Here is a 13,069-nt window from a genome sequence, read left to right on the forward strand (position 1 = left end):
GAGCGGCAGAAAGTTACGCGAGAAACGCACGGTGAAAGACTGCCACTCATCAAGGTGATCAGGATGGTATTATATTTTGCGTGGGACGATGGCGAAAAGTTGCAGGTGGTATGATTCCGAACAATTCCTCAGAGCACTCCCCGTGATACAACCGATAGAGGATGCAGAGTGAAGCTACATCTCGGCGTAATTCCAAGGGGTCCAAGCTGTTTGAAACACTATGGTAGTCAACAATTCGAGCGGCCCTTCGTTGGATGCGATCCAGAGGGCAGTTGGTATTTTGGCGCCCCTGCCCAGAGATGAGAACAATATTCCATATGAGGCCGAACCTGCGCTTTGTAGAGTTGTAGGCGTTGGTCCGGACTGAAGTACTGTCTCGCTCTGTTCAGAACACCAAGCTTCTTCGAGGCTAATTTGACCTTACCCTCTAGAATCTAGATGATATCGGAACTGGACTTCGCTTGATATGTTAACGCCAAGTATTTCAATGCTATGGGAGATTGTTAAAGAGGTGCCCTCAAAATGAGGATATACGACCATTGGTGACTTTTTAGAGGTGAACGCGCAGACTTGTGTCTTGGCGCAGTTGAATTGGACTAAGTATAATATATCAACTAATAGGTTGGCTTATCAATAGTAAATTAAAAAAATCCTGCCCTTTTATTCTCCGTAAAAAAGCGATAAAATATTACATGTGTCGTAAGCATGAATTTTTTACGAACGTTCTTTACGGAAAGGAAATGGGAAGTTTTAGTCGAAAAAATAAATCGCAGTTCTCTTGCGCTATTTTCTTTCCCTTAAAAATATAACTGAAACAGAAAATTAACACGTTCAGAAACCGTTGCGCGTTGTGACCTCTAGTTTTATTCCGTTACACATGGAGCTAAACTGCAAAATTGATTTCTTACATCATGACTTTCTTAGTTGCATAAATCTTTTCGTGTTTATGTCGTGGTTAACTTCCGTATTTTGGTGATATAATCGAAATATCATCGATCGAGTCGAAAATCGGTGACTTTCTTATGTTTTATGTATTCAAATCCTATAATTAATTACATATTACCCTCATGAAATGAGTTATGGTGAGGAAATTCCTGTCTTTTTTGTATAAATTAATTGACTATATTAATTTGTACTACAACTGACTGTAAAATTGCTATAGATACTTATCAATAGATGGTTATTATGGTATATTTCTTATTAGTTATTAAACTACTAACGGCCATTTATTTTAAAGCGACTAACTCACCATAATGAGCGCTTTATGTACGCTATAATATGAAAAAAAATAAAGGTCGGCCGTTTGCTTTAATTTAATTTAGATAATAAACTAATTTAATTTAGATAATACTAATTATGATGAAATAAACATTTATAATTTTGAAATAAAAATCCCTCATTAAAATACAACTTACAACTGAAAAATCCATTGTTAAACCCCATGTGTAATTTTAAATTGCAGACAATTTTGTATGATGGTAACTTAAAATACAATGTGCAGTGTACAATATGAGTATAGTTTTACTGATATGAATTATGATGCTATTTATGAATGAATTATCAATTAGTCTGGACAATCGTCCGCGTACCGCAACTATATTTAAATGAGTCATCGCTTGAAATTTGCATGTACCCACCAGCTACTGTATTCCCGAAACGACTGCATATTTCACCGCGATCAAAATTATGCCCTTTCCTGGATTAAATCAGTTAGCGGTTTGAGTGTTATAACTAATATATATTAAGTTATAAGATTAACTGACGGGCAGATTTTTAATTTATTATTATTATGAGTTTTTAAAATTGTACGAGTAATATGTGAAATAATGGAATACATTTTAACTCAGTACTAAACAGTAATAACAGAACTTTGTAAGTTATCATCATATCATTTTAATGCTTTGACTAGAAAACTTTTTAGCTCACACCTAACTAATCAATATGATATATATAAATCAAAGTACACCCTTTATAATATTATGCTAATTATATTTGTAGAAGCACACATAACCTATAAAACGCCTAATTATATTAAAATAGTTGAGCTATTTTGAGGACAACCTCCAAATAGCTCTATTTTGGAACCGATGCAGTGGTAGAGTCATAATGTAGCAGATTTACTACACGAGATAAAAATAACATTACGAAAATATTAGGTAATCAGAAGGTAGTAAAAAATTAAACGAGGTATTATCAAAATAAAAGGTAGTAAAAATAAAAGGCAATATAAATTAAAGGTGCTAAAAATAAAAGGTAGTAAACTAGTGTTTAGGCTCGATCAATGCTGGAAGTCTACAATTACGCTCGCTGGCTGAGCCATCGATTTTGGCAACTCCCAGTATTATTATAACTTATAGACTAGTCTGGCTTTTAAAAGCCTCGTCTTGCTGCGTAGACAGTTCGTAGACTATTGGAAATGAGGAAAATGTGAAATATTTTCCGACTCCATTTAAGGTTTTATATTTACAAGCAAAAGTTTTAATATATATCTCTTTATGAGACGACACGTTTCTTGCCGAATAATGCCAAGTACTATCTATAATATAATCTTTTATTTTGTTTCTGTATGTTAAGTGACGATTTAACGTTGATACTTTTCTTTGGGTTATAAATCGGTTTTATGCACAGCCTTAACTGTAACGCGTGTGATCTACCTACACAGGTAAAACTGTACAGGTTAACCGGAAGATATGTGTTAAGAAAGTATGGGAGTTTCCTTGCTATCTTATGCAGACAGACCTATGAATTAATGTTCTAATAATAATTTGCTTTAACCGAGGAAAAAGGAGGTTTTGTTTTCCACTTATGTTATTGTCTCAACGGATCCCTATGCTTAACATTGCTCTTGAGAAACGTCTGGCACAAATTCTAATGTAAATAAATGCAGGTTCACAGAATGCTTTTATCCTCTCAGACAACACAAGATGTCACCAAGCATTCGCTCTACCATACATTTAATGTTATTACTTATTATTATGAGCTGTTTAAATGCACATGAAAATCTTTCATACCAAATATTTGTGCAGATAAAAAAGGTAAAACCCCGTTTTTTACCTTTTTATGATTTGGGTGTTGGGTAAAAACATACTGTTACTTCAAAACAGTTAAATTTAGAAAAGCTTTTCTTAGATTTAGAACGATTTTGTGAGGATTGCATGGGACATCAAGATTGTAAACTTTTAAACATATAGTAAACAACTCAGTTTTCCCAATTTCGTAAGACCGGCAGTTTGATTTTAATTTTAAAATACGTTTTAAAATGCGGGAATTAAAAAACGTACCTACGACTTAACGTTTGGAAATCGGTTAGCCAATATCGTCCTAATTGATATCTTAGGTTATTCCGAAATTTCTTAAGATTTCCAACAGTAACTTTATGAATATAAAATATGGAATTTCCAACTTAGGTGACTTAAGACCTTTTAAAAAGATACGATAGAGCCTAGAAGTCAGTCACATATATAACGAGGGTATGCTATGCATTTTCGAATGATCCCTTTAAAACTGAACTTTATTTACTACAAAAGTAGATACACATTGAATTGACAGAATTGCTGCTTGCAGTGTTAGGCTGCCTGTTCCAATTTGGAATAGCTCATTAAAAAAAATAACGTATATACGGTTGCATTGAGAAACCTCCTTCTTTGGAAGTCGGTTAAAAACTGCATCGCATCGACTCGTCAGTCGTCACGTTGCATGTGAACTGAGCCTTATGCTGTAGGTACTGAGGAAAGGAGGCCGAATATCTACTTCTTTTTACCTTTTCATTTCGAACTAAAATGAAGGGTAAGAAGTGAGAAATTCGTCCTCCTTTCTTTTTCTGAACTTGTATTAACAATTCTCGGTACATAGACAAGTTTCTCCCTCTATATAGAGCTGTATGTGGCGCTTTTCCTGTTTTCATTTCCCATTTGTGAGGCATTGACTCAGCTTTCTGTGTTGGAATTTTAATATTCTCGGAAATAAAGCCGGGCGCAAACTTTATACCTAAGTGGTGTTAAACTCAATTTTCTTAAAGTATGACTTGAAACGTTGCAGCTTGCAATGGCTGAACAAAGTTCCTTAAGTTATTAAAAGTTACTGTTTATTTTACGTAGTTCCTGAGCTTTGCTCGAAAAAAGATTTTTTTTAATGAAATAATGGGGCAATCGAGCAAACGGGTCACCTGATGGAAAGCAACTTCCGTCGCCCATGGACACTCGCAGCATCAGAAGAGCTGCAGGTGCGTTACCTGGCCTTTTAAGAGAGAATAGGGTAATAGGGGAGGGGAGGGAAGGGAATAGGGTAGGGGATTGGGCCTCCGGTAAACTCACTCACGCGGCGAAACACAGCGCAAACGCTGTTTCACGCCGCTTTTCTGTGAGAAAGTGGTATATCTCCGGTCGAGCCGGCCCATTCGTGCCGAAGCATGGCTCTCCCACGTTAAAATAATAGTTAAATTTTTTCAACGATATAAGGCGATCATTGCAAAATCGGTTAGGAACTATAAATGCCTAAGAAATTTATTATTTATTTATTTAAGCTTGGTTTTTCCAAGATGGTAGAACCGATTATATATAAACGCACAAGATTGTCTAGCTTAAAGTATACAATTTATTATATCCATTATAATTTTCAAAAGTTTACGATGCTGCTAGAAATAAGTATAGCTTTTACCGCAGCCATTTTTATCTGTTCTTATTTTCCGAATTCCACCACATTCGTGAGGCGTGTAAATCAACGAGGTAGTTGATAAATGCATCGCTTAGCGGCTAAATTGCCAGCTCAGCTAAGGGAAGGGGCCTCAGATCCCCTGAATTCATTAGGTGGTATCCGCGCCTGAGGGGTCCTAGACGCCCCTTACCAGGGACCCCTTGTTTTAAGTGCACTGCACGGTAAGATGCATTTGGAAACGTTTATGCCAAAATGACCCTTAGGTGTTTATGTTGTTTTTTTTAATAATCATAATTTTTATGCTGTGGATTAAAGTTAGAGGCCAGTCAAATTATCAAACAATTTAATATTAAATTTTTTATATTTAAGTTAAGTTATGTAACTTGCTTCGTAGTTTGGACCATTTTATTAACCGACTTCCAAAAAGGAGGAGGTTATGTATTCGGTTGTGGATATTTTTTTATATACATATACTAGATGACGCTGGCCACTCCCATGCGCCAAAATTTGTTTATCGCGTGGGAACCTTTCATTTTTCAAATAAATATTCTATGTCCTTTCCTGGGACTCAAAGTATCTCCATAAAATTTAAAAACAATAAAGATGTGGACACAAGAATTAACAACACACTTTAATAATGACACACTATGTAATTAGTAATGTATAATTTACCTCTTATTGTAAATAAGCTTTGCTATCAGTGTTTACAATATGACTTACTGATAAACTGTTAAGTTATTAATAGTTAACTAATCGTCTACATAATATTGTATTTACCAGACAATGTAGTAAATAAAACACCAAAAACACTCGTGTCAACACAACAACAAAACATCAAAGTCGTAGAAAACATCTTTATAATTGTTATTTTTATAAATCGTCTAAAGGATTTCTAGCTGTATCTCTACCATTCTTTAATCTATACTCTATGGCATATAGTATAGCAGCAAATACCAATAGCGTTTGATTGCAAGTTAACCTACATGTAAATAAGTAGTAATGCGATGTGAGCCACTTGTAAACTGCTTATCTGCAATTGTACGAGTGGCCACCATGCGGGTGTTTCCTCCAAACTCAGATAAATCACAATTATTCGTCACACTTTTGTCGCTGTCTCGATAATTAATACTTCGTTTTAACAAAATTGACATAGTATTCCCTATATATCCATACTAATAACATAAATGCGAAAGTGTATCTGTCTGTCTGTTACCTCTTTACGCACAGACCGCTGAACCGATTTTGGTGTTTGATATGGAGATATTATAAGTACTTCCATAACGCAAGGTAGGGGTTGAAAACTAATTTTTCAAGTTCAATATTTCTCTCGTCACTAAAATGTTTTTTTAGGATTGTCAAATGAGTCATGTGCTCGAAAACTTTTTCGAAAATAAAATAATTCAATTCAATTCAATTCATTTATTTAATCATGAGAAACTTTTACTCCAAATTGTATGTAAATGTAGAGAAATTAAGGCTTGTTAAAATCTTTATGACAAAGTAACAATGAGGCTATTACCTTGCCAAATCCCAACAGCTTACACTGCAGTTATCACTTTTCACCTTATTAAAAAGTTTTTATGTCCATTCAGTAGTGTAGAACATTTTAATAAAGAGTAATTCATACTCTTTATAATTTCAATATTGTTAGACTATATTGCCTATTATTTTTTCTGAGAGAACAATAAATTATTTTAGTAGACAGCATGTCGATATATGCCAAGTCGCTTTTGGCTATTGATATGACTTTTCTATTCAACAGTTGGTTATTGGGTTATGTGTTTGATATTAGCCAATCAAAAGCGCTAGAATAGACAAACTCTTGTCAGAAACTTCAGAAATCGGCCAAAGCCTACTCTTTGTGCCTTTGTTGACAAAACTCTCCTTAGTATTATGTAGGTACCATGTTTTAATATACAGTCTATGCTAAGTTATAATATGAGTCATAACTCATAGCGTGAGGCTTTGAAATAACTTAATTATCATAATATTAAATGACATCACTTATGTTGGTATTGAAATGTCAGACGAAGACTATATTTTAATATAATTAAGAGCGGGCTGCCAAATTTTGCTGTTTTCTAATAAGTATTACGATCTCGGAAGACGATTGACTTAAATGAAATTAAGATTTGTTTAATCATTGTATATTAATCTGATATTTGCCTAACGGAAAATACGATTCACTTATTTTGACTCGATAGTTATATTTTTCGAAATTATTATGAATCTTTCTGGGCTTTTCAACAAATATCTGTTACACTTATTGAGTTACTATCATTTAATAACTTGCACTACTACAATCACACACTTTATTAAATAATGGTTAAAGGAAATATTAGTATGGTATTAAATTTTTAAATAATCATCAAAAACATTTTTGGGACTAACGACCTTTACTTTCGTGCTATAATGTGGGAACCGTTGTTACGCGATATTGTTAACTATTAGCTGCAGCGCAAAGCACAATGCTCGGTGGAATTGAAACAAATTCATGGAATCATTATATCACGATTTGAGGATAGCGGGGTGTAGGTGGGGCTAGCGTGTTTTGATATTTCTGATAGCAGGCTCTTAAGTAGACATTAATCACAGGATACTTAACAGAGTTCTCTTAAAAGATGTGATGCTCCTGAATATTTTTAAGATCATAATATGCTGTGTGGCATCTGTGCGGTCTTTTTTACTTAAAAATTGATATTTTAATGTTACATATTTGTATATTTTAATTTTGAATGTTGGTATGCCACAAGCTTGGAGTTCAAACCTAGAAAATAATAAAAAGAAATCAATACTCAGAATCTGTATTGACGCGTGGCTCATTTGTATTCTTTAAATAATGTTGAAATTAGAAAGCAGAAACTGTATCTATTATGTAAATAATAAATGTCGGGTTATTGATTATATTACTTACTATTACGTTAAATAATATGATGTTAACTTTATTATTCTCACGCATATTAAATGTTGTATGGTAAGTGCATAATTTGAGCTTAGGTCTTCATTGAATGAATGAATGAAAAAAACGAATTTTCATAGCTTCAGGGCTTATTGCATAGTATTTATAAAGATCATAATAATAAGACTTATTTAATATTGACCCACATAACTGCAGATGTTAATCATTTGAGTAGGTGTTACTGGTAATGTAATGAGAATAGTACTAACAAGAGTAAAGGCACAGATAAAGCCAAGGCCGGACTGACCGCGCAGAAAACAAGGTGTTCTTCCTCAAACAGATAAATAACAGACATGTAACAATAAAACTGGCACAAAACAAAAAAAGTAAAGTGCCAGTAGCGTTCGTTATTTGATTTTTTTTTCTCTGTCCTTTTTATGTGCAAAAGGATTGAAACGTTGTGGTTTTATTTTACAATAATAAAATTTTAATGACTAATATAATGTTTTCTTTTATATTTTGTTTATTGTCGGTGTATTATAGTAATCAAAACACCTTTCTTAGTTACAAACTATAAGGTGCAGGCAAAACCTGGAGTCAATACTCAAAAGCACTAAATATTAGGACAAAATTTCAAGAAGATGTAATTTTGTGTGTAACCGATTTTGCCAAAACTTGGTATTGGGATACTTTGAGTCCCGAGAAAAACGTGATATTAAACGATTTGCGGGGGGTCATCTAGTGTATCTATTATAAAGCGGAAGAGTTTGATTGTTTTTTTGAACGCGCTAATCTCAGGAACTACTGATCGGATTTGAAAAATTATTTCAGTATGAGATTGCTTATTTATCGAAGAAGGCTATAGGCTATATTTTATTACGCTAAGACTAATAGAAGCGAAGAAACAGAGGAAAATGTGAAAAAAAATCGGGGAAAATTATTTGAAAGGGCTTATCTCCCTAACTACTTTAGCAATTTTTATGTTATTTTGCACATTTGACGAATAGACCACGTGAAGAGACATAAGCAATTTTTTTGCGGGAAAATGTACGGTTTCCATTATATTTCTAAATTACTCAGGCGAAGCCGGGCGGAACATCTAGTACTATATAAAACGCGTATGAGTTCATAGGTGTAACCGCGAGTACGAACAGCTCATAGTAATTATTAATTTGTACCACTATTGGAACAAAAACTGCCAAGGTAATCTCTATGATGGATCGCCACACAAGCTACTAATTTGTTAAATGGGTAACAGGTGTGTATCCTGTTCCGTTTTGTGCCCCTTTTATTGAATAATAACAACAGAATTATGAATATTAATATTCAAATGTATGGAAAATTGCTGACGTAGAGACTTTTTTAAATAACGAATAACGAATGTGTGATTATAAAAATATTATTTTGAACTACCTACTTCTTTAAGATCGTTATTATGTATACCCACCACCACCATAATTTATTATTGCAACTAACAATGATAGTTTTAGTCATTTATCATAGGGTTACATTAATAATTGTGAAGCATGCACAAGTGATCATAGGCAAGCAATCATATACAAATTAATATGCTCCCCTACTCATTCTTAATTATTCACCATGGGCCAGCATATAGAGAGGTAGCGTGGTCTGTCACATTTATTATTTTCCGCAATAGAAAACCGCGATTGTCTATAAGTGTTATTCTCTACGAAAGTGCGGTCCCTACGGAGGGCTATTTCTATGCGCCCTTAGGGAGCTAGGTTTCTCTCTTTCCGTTTCCTGATATAGCTTAATGATATATTTATGATTTAGCCTCTATCACTGTCAATTCTATAGTTTTATGAAGTAATTCTTAATCAAGGTAGAGCTTGGATTAATGAAATTATAATATTACCAGATGAAGTCAATTTTTTCCGGGTTAAAAAGTATTCTATGTCCTTTCCCGAGACTTAAAGTATCTCCACACCAAATTTCAGCAAAATCGGTTCAGCGATTTGGGCGTGAAGAGGTAGAGACAGACAAACAGACGCATATTCTAGTAGATGTCCTTCTACAATAATGTATGAAAGTATTCAGTTACCTGAAGTAATAAAGTTTAAATTTGGAATAACATAGTATTCACGGTCTTGTCATAGTGAAAATTATTCTGAACGCTTGATTCTATATTTTTCAACAAACACATCAACTGATTTCTATTAATGTATTCCGTGTCGATCAACTAGGATTAGGGATCTATATCGAGCAAAGATCACGTATCTTAATCCGCACGGGTCGAGAGAAAATATACGAAAAGTATATCTACATGTCTCAGAATTGGGACGAAAATATTGTGGGTGTTATCCTGATTAAACCTATTATGGTAGAAATGTGTATGCATTAGTAAATAATATGTTTCGTTAAGTTTTGTATTATCCACAGCCTCATATAAAATTATAAACCACATGTAGAATAACTCTACCTATTTTGAAGACTCAGCAGTTGCACACTTCCAAACAACAGAAAGCTTACAAAATTCACTTATGGAATCTCTACATATTATGACACTATGTAGCGATGATTTAAGTGAATTCCTTAGTGTCCGTTATTTTTCCTACAAAGGTCATAGTCAAAGTCGCCATAGTAATAAAAAATCTATTTACCAGTACCGTCGCTAACATGTGAATCTATTTAGGCGTCTATAACACGAGCTTAGTCGATGACTCATGAATAACACATATTCCATCAACATGTATTATAAATATTTCATCCTTATTCCTTCGCTTGTGCCTCTTCGCTCAAGGCTGAATGCTGTGTGAACATAAGCAGTACAAAACGCCATTTTAACATGGGGAAATGGCAGGGGTATGTGGGACTCTCCAGTACCTACTAAAACCCCATGGTGCTCCACTCCCCACTAAAGGCAAAGTTTCAGGTACGATAGAACCTGTTGCAAAGTACGAAACGCTTATAGCCATATTCAAGCCATCAGACTAGTGACAAAGCTTTATATTTAAACTAGATGTCCCACGCGGCTTCGCCCGCGTAAAATAGGAATTTTACAGAAACCGTACATTTTTCCATAAAAAATAGCTTATGTCCCTAGTCCCTTCACTTGGTCTACTCTATATCTGTGCCAAATATTGCCATAAAATTGCTCCAGTAAATCGTAATTTCTAATATTTCCCACGTTTTTCCCACATTTTCCTGAGTTTCTTCGGTCGTATTAGTCTTGGCGTGATAATCTATACTAATATTATAAATGCGAAAGTATCTCTGTCTGTCTGTCTGTCTGTCTGTCTGTCTCGCTTTCACGCCAAAACTACCGAACCGATTGTAATGAAATTTTGTATACAAATAGTCTAAAGCCTGAGAAAGGACATAGGCTACTTTTTTACTGGAAAAAAAGGTTGTAAGGAGGTAAAAATACGATTTTTCATACTAGATGGCGCCGTGCGTCTCTTACATCGCGCTAACGCTTGCCCAACATCTTTCTATAAGAGGTGGTATCATCATACATTCGGGTTATTGATTTTTTTCGATTGTTATTTCTTTTTTACGTTATTTAATAAGTCAGTACCTACTTTATATTATATACTGTATATAATATAAAGTACTGACTTATTAAATATATAATAAACGTAACCTTAAACCTATCAATGATAAATAGTTTATGGGTAAAGTTGTGTAATTGGGGGGCAAAATAAGCTTTAAAATTTGGCATAATATAATATAAAGTTTAATTAAAAAAAATGAAATATTATGTGCACACTGCACAGCTGTTTTGATTTAAGGGGTACCAGGGTTTTTTTTTCATAAAAGCTTTTGACACCAATTTTGTTGACATCGCGCGCTATAAACTGAAGTCCACGCGGACGAAGTCGCGGGCAACAGCTAGTATATTAATATAGCCTATAGTCTTTCTCGATAAATGATCTATCTAACACTGAGATAAGTTTTTAAATCGGAAGGAAAGTTCCTGAGATTGACGCGTTCAAGCAAACATACTCTTCAGGTTTATAATATTAGGTAGATTTTTTAAATTATCGTTTGACAAACTCGAGTCTCGATCTAAAAGACTATGAAATGGTAAAATATGGTAGTGATGATGATGATGATAAATGTAATTTGCATAGTAGCATATGCTTTCTGTTCTTAAAACAACGCCGAAACTCCCAAACTTGTATCTATAAAGAATCAGAAGTTCTCTCAGCACCTTCCGAACCACGGTATACCAGGTATACCTCGGTGCAAAATCTTACTTGTTGGTAGCATATGCTTAGAATATTCTTCTCACGAAACCGAAGTCACCACATGTTTCCCTATAAATTTTGAGGAGTTCCCTCGATTACGGATCCTTCATCAGATCACCACTTTTATGAATATAAAACCAAATTGGGATGATACCCTATATACCAAAAGAAAAATTTTGAAAATCGGTTAACAAACGGTGGAGTAATCGTCGAATAGAAGAAAACGAACATAACACCTCCCCCATTTTGAAAGTCAGTTAAATTTGTAGCCTATGTGTTATTCTGATGTATAAGCTATATTATTGTAAAGTTTCATTAAAATCCGTTCAGTAGTTTTTGCGTGAAACAGTAACAAACATCCATACATCCACACATCCATACATCCAAACAAACTTTCGCCTTTATGATATTAGTAGGATAGTAGGATTAATTAATTACCTTAACTTAATGGATGTTTTCAGTTGGATTAACTGCAGTTTTATAATTCGTCCCACAGTTGGGACTAAGTATAGCTTCAAAAATCAGTTGTAACCATAGGTTGTAACAGAAATATTTGATCGAAGGTTGTAACTTTTCAAAATGCTACGGCGTAGCGGCGTAGCACTTTTATCAAAACAGCTTTTTTCACTACAAGTTCATTGTATGGCCATGGTAAATATTAAGGTGGCTTTCGGATCTTTGCCGCGAGCGACCGCGACCGACGAAAATTTAAACGAAATGCCACTTTATGACATAGGCGATAGGTTTCATTTTACTCTACCAACTAGCTTTTACGCCGCCGCCGGCGGCAGCGTGGGTCGCCACCAAAATGTCAGTAGAAAATGACACTTATATTCTATGTCTAGTAGCATTTTATTTAAATTTTCACCGGTCGCGGTCGCTCGCGGCAAAGATCCGAAGGCCACCTTTATTGCTTTCAAGGCTATTTTTAATCTCAAGGAAATCAGAGAGGCGTTATATGTATAGTTTCCTCGGTGTCAGTTTGTATGTCTATAGCATCGTAGCTCCCAAACGCTTGAACTGAATTTGATCTAGTTTAATGTAAAATGGAATGTAGAAACAAGATATTCGATGTTATTGTTCTGTATAAAGCTGAAAACGTAAATAATAAACATGTTTTTCCAAAATATTTTATGTCATGTATAAAATATTCTCTGCCATAAAAACTATGTTATATACTAAAAATATTCCTTTACATATTTTGATGATGCCTACAACGTTTATCGTGCGGGAACCGTACATTTTCCGAGATAAAAAGTATCCTATGTCCTTTCCCGGGACTCAAAATATTTCCATACTCAGCAAA

At 34.3% G+C, this 13,069-nt stretch overlaps 1 protein-coding gene across 4 annotated transcripts in view; it reads left to right on the top strand.

Annotated features, from left to right (window-relative positions):
* The window catches only part of LOC121729551 (disabled homolog 2-interacting protein), a 224,627-nt gene that overhangs the window by 115,440 nt on the left and 96,118 nt on the right, over positions 1 to 13,069 (top strand). Inside the window, exon 2 of one of the 4 annotated variants that reach the window (XM_042118100.1) lies at positions 1,870 to 1,872. The exons of the other annotated variants lie outside the window; for them this stretch is intronic. The gene's annotated coding sequence lies outside the window, so the exon portion shown is untranslated. The remainder of the gene's footprint in view (positions 1 to 1,869; positions 1,873 to 13,069) is intronic. 4 annotated transcript variants of the gene reach the window in all.

Source organism: Aricia agestis, chromosome 8, assembly GCF_905147365.1.
Source record: "Aricia agestis chromosome 8, ilAriAges1.1, whole genome shotgun sequence".
NCBI classification, from domain to species: Eukaryota; Metazoa; Arthropoda; class Insecta; order Lepidoptera; family Lycaenidae; genus Aricia; species Aricia agestis.